Source organism: Oncorhynchus masou, chromosome 17 (genome assembly GCF_036934945.1).
Source record: "Oncorhynchus masou masou isolate Uvic2021 chromosome 17, UVic_Omas_1.1, whole genome shotgun sequence".
Classification (NCBI taxonomy): domain Eukaryota; kingdom Metazoa; phylum Chordata; class Actinopteri; order Salmoniformes; family Salmonidae; genus Oncorhynchus; species Oncorhynchus masou.
Window position 1 is genome coordinate 8411628 of NC_088228.1, and position 6000 is coordinate 8417627.

At 44.6% G+C, this 6000-nt stretch overlaps 1 protein-coding gene across 1 annotated transcript in view; it reads left to right on the top strand.

The window, feature by feature from the left end:
* LOC135558381 (metabotropic glycine receptor-like) overlaps positions 1 to 6000 on the top strand; it is a 123563-nt gene that overhangs the window by 57443 nt on the left and 60120 nt on the right. The window lies entirely within an intron of this gene.

Sequence of the window (6000 nt, forward strand, 5' to 3'; positions counted from 1 at the left end):
GGTTTATTCCTAATGGAGTGGAGAGCACTGAGTCCATGTCATTCACCTGTCGGGTTTATTCCTAGTGGAGTGGAGAGCACTGAGTCCATGTCATTCACCTGTCGGGTTTATTCCTAGTGGAGTGGAGAGCACTGAGTCCATGTCATTCACCTGTCGGGTTTATTCCTAGTGGAGTGGAGAGCACTGAGTCCATGTCATTCACCTGTCGGGTTTATTCCTAGTGGAGTGGAGAGCACTGAGTCCACGTCATTCACCTGTCGGGTTTATTCCTAGTGGAGTGGAGAGCACTGAGTCCATGTCATTCACCTGTCGGGTTTATTCCTAATGGAGTGGAGAGCACTGAGTCCACGTCATTCACCTGTCGGGTTTATTCCTAGGGGAGTGGAGAGCACTGAGTCCATGTCATTCACCTGTCGGGTTTATTCCTAGGGGAGTGGAGAGCACTGAGTCCACGTCATTCACCTGTCGGGTTTATTCCTAGTGGAGTGGAGAGCACTGAGTCCACGTCATTCACCTGTCGGGTTTATTCCTAGTGGAGTGGAGAGCACTGAGTCCATGTCATTCACCTGTCGGGTTTATTCCTAGTGGAGTGGAGAGCACTGAGTCCACATCATTCACCTGTCGGGTTTATTCCTAGTGGAGTGGAGAGCACTGAGTCCATGTCATTCACCTGTCGGGTTTATTCCTAGTGGAGTGGAGAGCACTGAGTCCACGTCATTCACCTGTCGGGTTTATTCCTAGTGGAGTGGAGAGCACTGAGTCCACGTCATTCACCTGTCGGGTTTATTCCTAGTGGAGTGGAGAGCACTGAGTCCACGTCATTCACCTGTCGGGTTTATTCCTAGGGGAGTGGAGAGCACTGAGTCCACGTCATTCACCTGTCGGGTTTATTCCTAGTGGAGTGGAGAGCACTGAGTCCATGTCATTCACCTGTCGGGTTTATTCCTAGTGGAGTGGAGAGCACTGAGTCCACGTCATTCACCTGTCGGGTTTATTCCTAATGGAGTGGAGAGCACTGAGTCCACGTCATTCACCTGTCGGGTTTATTCCTAGTGGAGTGGAGAGCACTGAGTCCATGTCATTCACCTGTCGGGTTTATTCCTAGGGGAGTGGAGAGCACTGAGTCCATGTCATTCACCTGTCGGGTTTATTCCTAGTGGAGTGGAGAGCACTGAGTCCATGTCATTCACCTGTCGGGTTTATTCCTAGTGGAGTGGAGAGCACTGAGTCCACGTCATTCACCTGTCGGGTTTATTCCTAATGGAGTGGAGAGCACTGAGTCCATGTCATTCACCTGTCGGGTTTATTCCTAGTGGAGTGGAGAGCACTGAGTCCATGTCATTCACCTGTCGGGTTTATTCCTAGTGGAGTGGAGAGCACTGAGTCCACGTCATTCACCTGTCGGGTTTATTCCTAATGGAGTGGAGAGCACTGAGTCCACGTCATTCACCTGTCGGGTTTATTCCTAGTGGAGTGGAGAGCACTGAGTCCATGTCATTCACCTGTCGGGTTTATTCCTAGTGGAGTGGAGAGCACTGAGTCCACGTCATTCACCTGTCGGGTTTATTCCTAGGGGAGTGGAGAGCACTGAGTCCACGTCATTCACCTGTCGGGTTTATTCCTAGTGGAGTGGAGAGCACTGAGTCCATGTCATTCACCTGTCGGGTTTATTCCTAGTGGAGTGGAGAGCACTGAGTCATTTGGTGTTGTTAAAGACAGGGAACAAATTGTTTAAGCCTGCAGGTATGATGCATTATGATGCAGGTATAATACATTATGATGCAGGTATGATGCATTATGATGCAGGTATAATACATTATGATGCAGGTATAATACATTATGATGCAGGTATAATACATTATGATGCAGGTATAATGCATTATGATGCAGGTATAATACATTATGATGCAGGTATAATACATTATGATGCAGGTATAATACATTATGATGCAGGTATAATGCATTAAGATGCAGGTATAATACATTATGATGCAGGTATAATACATTATGATGCAGGTATAATACATTATGATGCAGGTATAAAACATTATGATGCAGGTATAATACATTATGATGCAGGTATAATACATTATGGTGCAGGTATAATACATTATGATGCAGGTATAATACATTATGATGCAGGTATAATGCATTATGATGCAGGTATAATACATTATGATGCAGGTATAATACATTATGATGCAGGTATAATACATTATGATGCAGGTATAATACATTATGGTGCAGGTATAATACATTATGATGCAGGTATAATACATTATGGTGCAGGTATAATGTATTATAATGCAGGTATAATACATTATGATGCAGGTATAATACATTATGATGCAGGTATAATACATTATGATGCAGGTATAATACATTATGATGCAGGTATAATACATTATGATGCAGGTATAATACATTATGGTGCAGGTATAATACATTATGGTGCAGGTATAATACATTATGATGCAGGTATAATACATTATGATGCAGGTATAATACATTACGATGCAGGTATAATACATTATGATGCAGGTATAATACATTATGATGCAGGTATAATACATTATGATGCAGGTATAATACATTATTATGCAGGTATAATACATTATGATGCAGGTATAATACATTATGATGCAGGTATAATACATTATGATGCAGGTATAATACATTATGATGCAGGTATAATACATTATGGTGCAGGTATAATACATTATTATGCAGGTATAATACATTATGGTGCAGGTATAATACATTATGATGCAGGTATAATACATTATGATGCAGGTATAATACATTACGATGCAGGTATAATACATTACGGTGCAGGTATAATACATTATGATGCAGGTATAATACATTATGATGCAGGTATAATACATTATGATGCAGGTATAATACATTATGATGCAGGCATAATACATTATGATGCAGATGTAATGTATTATGATGCAGGTATAATACATTATGATGCAGGTATAATACATTATGATGCAGGTATAATACATTATGATGCAGATGTAATGTATTATGATGCAGGTATAATACGTTATGGTGCAGGTATAATACATTATGATGCAGGTATAATACATTATGATGCAGGTATAATACATTATGATGCAGATGTAATGTATTATGATGCAGGTATAATACATTATGATGCAGGTATAATACATTATGGTGCAGGTATAATACATTATGGTGCAGGTATAATACATTATGGTGCAGGTATAATACATTATGGTGCAGGTATAATACATTATGGTGCAGGTATAATACATTATGATGCAGGTATAATACATTATGGTGCAGGTATAATACATTATGGTGCAGGTATAATACATTATGATGCAGATGTAATGTATTATGAAGTCATAATGCGTTGTAAGACTTGTCCTGTGCGAGCCCCTTATATGTCTTGATATCATCTCATATTGGTCATTACTAAATTACTAACCTTTCTGCACTATTTAAGCCTCAGATTTGGATTTTTTTCCTCTTTTTCGACAGTGTGCGGGTCTCCAGGATTCTCATTTTGATACCGACACCTTGTTTAAGCCTTTATAAGACATTATAAAGGCTTAAATTTTACATGATTATAACAAGATATAAATAATAGTACCTTAAGGACAGGTTTTATTAAGTAAAGTGTTTTGTTAACAGGTTTTGTTTCAGAGTGCTCCACTCAACATGACCCTTGGTGGTTCTTCAAACAGGACTCAGAACAACAAATTGCGAGAAGACACATAACCCACTGAGAAGTCAAATAACCCACTGCACTGAGAAGACATATAACCCACTGAGAAGACACGTCACCCACTGTCTGCTAGAGCTCCACCGTTTCATGAGGTTCTGCCAGAGCTCGACTACTTCCTGAAGCTGGCTGCTAGAGCTCGACTACTTCCTGAGGCTGGCTGCTAGAGCTCGACCACTTCCTGAGGCTGTCTGCTAGAGCTCGACCACTTCCTGAGGCTGTCTGCTAGAGCTCGACTACTTCCTGAGGCTGTCTGCTAGAGCTCGACGACTTCATAAGGCTGTCTGCTAGAGCTCGACCACTTCCTGAGGCTGTCTGCTAGAGCTCGACCACTTCCCGAGGGTGTCTGCTAGAGCTCGACCACTTTCTGAGGCTGTCTGCTAGAGCTCGACCACTTCCTGAGGCTGTCTGCTAGAGCTCGACCACTTCCTGAGGCTGTCTGCTAGAGCTCGACCACTTCCTGAGGCTGTCTGCTAGAGCTCGACCACTTCCTGAGGCTGTCTGCTAGAGCTCGACCACTTCATGAGACTGTCTGCTAGAGCTCGACCACTTCCAGAGGCTGTCTGCTAGAGCTCTACCACTTCCCGAGGCTGTCTGCTAGAGCTCGACCACTTCATGAGGCTGTCTGCTAGAGCTCTACCACTTCATGAGTTTTTCTGCTAGAGCTCTACCACTTCATGAGGCTGTCTGCTAGAGCTCTACCACTTCATGAGGCTGTCTGCTAGAGCTCTACCACTTCATGAGTTTTTCTGCTAGAGCTCTACCACTTCATGAGGCTGTCTGCTAGAGCTCTACCACTTCATGAGACTGTCTGCTAGAGCTCGACCACTTCCAGAGGCTGTCTGCTAGAGCTCTACCACTTCCCGAGGCTGTCTGCTAGAGCTCTACCACTTCCCGGGGCTGTCTGCTAGAGCTCGACCACTTCATGAGGCTGTCTGCTAGAGCTCTACCACTTCATGAGTTTTTCTGCTAGAGCTCTACCACTTCATGAGGCTGTCTGCTAGAGCTCGACCACTTCATGAGGCTGTCTGCTAGAGCTCTACCACTTCATGAGGCTGTCTGCTAGAGCTCTACCACTTCCCGAGGCTGTCTGCTAGAGCTCGACGACTTCATGAGGCTGTCTGCTAGAGCTCTACCACTTCATGAGGCTGTCTGCTAGAGGTCTACCACTTCATGAGACTGTCTGCTAGAGGTCTACCACTTCATGAGGCTGTCTGCTAGAGCTCTACCACTTCATGAGGCTGTCTGCTAGAGCTCTACCACTTCATGAGGCTGTCTGCTAGAGCTCTACCACTTCCCGAGGCTGTCTGCTAGAGCTCGACGACTTCATGAGGCTGTCTGCTAGAGCTCGACCACTTCATGAGGCTGTCTGCTAGAGCTCTACCACTTCATGAGGCTGTCTGCTAGAGCTCGACGACTTCATGAGGCTGTCTGCTAGAGGTCTACCACTTCATGAGGCTGTCTGCTAGAGGTCTACCACTTCATGAGGCTGTCTGCTAGAGCTCTACCACTTCATGAGTTTTTCTGCTAGAGCTCTACCACTTCATGAGGCTGTCTGCTAGAGCTCTACCACTTCATGAGGCTGTCTGCTAGAGCTCGACCACTTCATGAGGCTGTCTGCTAGAGCTCTACCACTTCATGAGGCTGTCTGCTAGAGCTCTACCACTTCATGAGGCTGTCTGCTAGAGCTCTACCACTTCATGAGGCTGTCTGCTAGAGCTCTACCACTTCATGAGGCTGTCTGCTAGAGCTCGACCACTTCATGAGGCTGTCTGCTAGAGCTCTACCACTTCATGAGGCTGTCTGCTAGAGCTCTACCACTTCATGAGGCTGTCTGCTAGAGCTCTACCACTTCCCGAGGCTGTCTGCTAGAGCTCTACCACTTCATGAGGCTGTCTGCTAGAGCTCTACCACTTCATGAGGCTGTCTGCTAGAGCTCTACCACTTCCCGAGGCTGTCTGCTAGAGCTCTACCACTTCATGAGGCTGTCTGCTAGAGCTCTACCACTTCATGAGGCTGTCTGCTAGAGCTCTACCACTTCATGAGGCTGTCTGCTAGAGCTCTACCACTTCACGAGGCTCTGCTTTAGGGCTCTGGTCAACAGTAGTGCACTATGAAGTACATACTATGAAGTATGTACATTTGAGACGTATAGAGTATGTGCATATTGGGACCGGTGGAGTAATTACAGGCTTGTTAGACACTTTTTACTGTGTGACTGTGATACTAAGTATTACATA